Here is a 3,288-nt window from a genome sequence, read left to right on the forward strand (position 1 = left end):
AATAAGAGTGAAACCCATGGGAGCAAGAAGCTGGAAGCAAATGAAACCTAGAAAAGGAGAGAGAAAGCCACAGAAGCAAGAAGCTGGAAGCAACGAAACCTGGAAGAGAAGGGAGAGACCAGCAGATGCCACCCTTTACCTTGCCATGTTACAGAGGAGTCCAGGATCACTGGCAGCCAGTCTTCAGGAAGAAGGTATTGTATTGATAAAAATGCCTTGATTTGGACATTTTGAAGGACTCAGAACTGTAAGCTTGTAAGCTAATAAGTCCCCATTGTAAAAGCTAACCCATTTCTGATATATTGCATTTCGGCAACCTAGCAGACTAGAACAGGAGTCATCTTTTTTTCTCTATCAAGATACCTAACTGGGTACTTACTTTGGAAGCACATGTACTACAGTTGGAACAATACAGAGAAGATTAGCACGCCCCTGTGCAAGAATGACATACAAATTCTTGGAGCAGTCCATATATTTCTATATTTTCTATGTGACTTTTCTGTAACCTAAAGCTTCTTTGAAAATAAAGGGAAAAAATAAGACACTGGGGGAATGTACAGAAAATATTGTACATTAAAAAAAACAGATCTTATGGTGATGAAAGACACAAAGGGAAAAAACCTTTATTTATATATATTTTTTTATTATATTTATTTATTTATTTTATTTATTTTTACTTTACTTTTGGGAAGATTTTGGATTGCAGAAATGTTGCAACTGTGGCAGGGGAGGATCATTGGTGTGGGGTGTCAATGGTGGGCAGATGTGTGGGGAGGGGTGTATCTGGGGCATGCCCTCTATGGAGTATTAATGTGTTCTAGTGGTCATGGAATGTTATCTCAATGGGTGGAGACATACAATAACCAAAAGAATATTGAATTACCATCCTGGGGAGTCCTGTTATGTTCCCTAATAGAGTGGCAAGAATTCCAAGAGTACATGGGCAGTGCCTAGTGAAGAACAGACCAATATGCCAGGCCCTGGATTGATTATTGTACTTATGAACCTTGACCATGTGAAATTGAAACTTAGCCTAGTATTATATATTACCTAAGAGTTATCTCTTGAAATCCTTGTTGCTTAGCTGTAGACTCTGCTAAGCCAAATTCAGCATATCAGTTCACTACCTCCCCCCACACACCAGTGTGAGACATGACTCCCAGGGATGAGCCTCCCTAGCACCAAAGGATTATTACCAAGCACCAACTAGTGATGCATTTGGAAAAAGATCTTAACCAAAAGGGGGAAATATTAAATACAAATGAGTGTTTCTGGCTCAGAGGTTACCTTATGCACATCTCAGCAGGATGTCATTGACTGCCACAGTAAACAGTGCCTCAAGCTGGGGGGTGGGGGGGGTGGGCGGGACTCGTAGATAGTGTCTGGGATACCTAGAGATATCTAGACACTATACACAGGGCAGACTACCCCAGGAATTTGGCACTCTGTCAGTGGGCCTTACCTTGGAATATATGATAACCTATCCCCCAGTGCATTAGAGTTAGACTCATTTATAATTTTTCTACACCTGCTTCTTATACCTCTTTTATTTAAACCTATAATTGTCACTATACCCATTAAATATGTGTCCCAGAGACTTAAATCTTCTGGTTGTTTGGATTCCAGTTGAGCCCTGAATCTCCACAGAGTTTCAGGTAACACTCTCCAGTTCATCAGATTCACCCAGGACAACTAACAAATGATGATGATGGACAACATCATCCCAAAAAACAGAGAGTATCCACAACTGGAAGCAAGACAGTTCCATCTATCTGCACTATGGGATCTAAGCCCCCTCTCAATCAGAAACAGAGTGAGTATTACCATCCTAAAATCCTTAAGATTGAGGAATAAACACACATAAGGGGGATATGTGACTGCAGACTAAAGTAGACTTATTATATTATTCAAGTAATGAAAGAACTTGTATCATTGATATAAAAGTAGTGGCCAACAGACTTTCTGAGGTGAGGGAGAGAGAAGAATAGGTGTAACATGGGGCATTTTGGGGACATTGGGATTTTTCTGCATGACACTGCAATGATGGATACAGGCCATTATACATTTTGTCAAAACCTATAAAACTATGAAGTGCAAAGTGTAAACGATAGCAATGCATCTATATGTTTTCAGCAATTGTAACAAGTATACTACCCTAATGAAAGATGTTGTTAATGGGGAAAAGTTTGGGAGGGGGAGGGGATGGGATATATGAGAATCTTCTATATTTTCAATGTAACATTTATGTAATCTACAGCTTCTTTAAAATTAAAAATTTTAAAAAGATATCTAACTGGTTATAGTTGAGGAAAGAGAAAGTTTTTTTAGAGTAGTGAAGTCAGGGTTATTAGTCAAAGGAAGTTAAATAGAGGCAGGGCACTCGCATAAAAGGACAGAAACTCCCAGGGCCATGTGGCACTCCTGTTATTGAGGAAAGGTGAATGTAAGTTCACTGGAAAAATTCATATCCTTCCAATTTAGTCAATGATTTTCTAAAGAAACAACTTTTTTCCCTAGGTTCTCTGGAGCATAATGTAATTCAAAAAATATTTAAGGTCTTCTTCAATGCCTCAGGTGAATTTTTCATGCCATTCCATGCCAGTGCGAAAGAACTTGAGATATTCATCTGCTTTACTCAAGTAGGCCCTCCCCCAGGCTGCTGTTTATAAGATATTCCTTAAGGAAGATTTATTCCTTTTTCCCAACATAAATAAGCCATCCCAAACTTCAGTTGTTTTCAAGATTAATTAAATTAATAAGAATAGGCACATTAGCATTTATCTAACAAAAAAGTGGTAAATATGCATCATTTCATGTTTTTTCTGATATTGAATTTCAGGTTGTATCATTTGTAATTTCTGTAGACTAAAGACACCACCAAATTTTGAAAACAAGAGAAGATATTTAAAATTCATATAATTCGAAAATAGATTATAAGAAGACCATATATAGCTTTCATACACATTAGAAGGAAAAACAACCAGTTATAAAGATGTGTAAAGGATTTGTTTAGGCAATTCACAGAAGAACATTTCTGAATGATTAATAAACATAGAAAAAGATAAAAATTTCCATCAATTGTTTTAGTTTGCTAAAGGCTGCCAAGGCAATATACCAGGAATGGGCTGGCTTTTACTATGGGGATTTTATTATCTCATAAGCTCACAGCTCCGAGGCCATGAAAGCATGAGAGCCAATCCAGGCATCAGCCAGAGATGCTTTCTCCCCAAGCTACAGCTGTGGGCAATCAGGTATATGGTGGCATCTGCTGGTCTCTGCCTTCTCTGG

The 3,288-nt window shown here is 38.2% G+C and overlaps 1 non-coding gene across 1 annotated transcript; it reads left to right on the forward strand.

Moving 5' to 3' along the window:
- Positions 1-371: 371 nt before the first annotated feature.
- LOC111763016 (U6 spliceosomal RNA) lies at positions 372-477 on the forward strand. Its single transcript, XR_002795985.2, has one exon. It is a non-coding gene; the product is annotated as a U6 spliceosomal RNA (small nuclear RNA).
- The last annotated feature ends 2,811 nt before the right edge of the window (positions 478-3,288 follow it).

This window comes from Dasypus novemcinctus, chromosome 1 (genome assembly GCF_030445035.2).
Source record: "Dasypus novemcinctus isolate mDasNov1 chromosome 1, mDasNov1.1.hap2, whole genome shotgun sequence".
In the NCBI taxonomy this organism is placed as follows: Eukaryota; Metazoa; Chordata; class Mammalia; order Cingulata; family Dasypodidae; genus Dasypus; species Dasypus novemcinctus.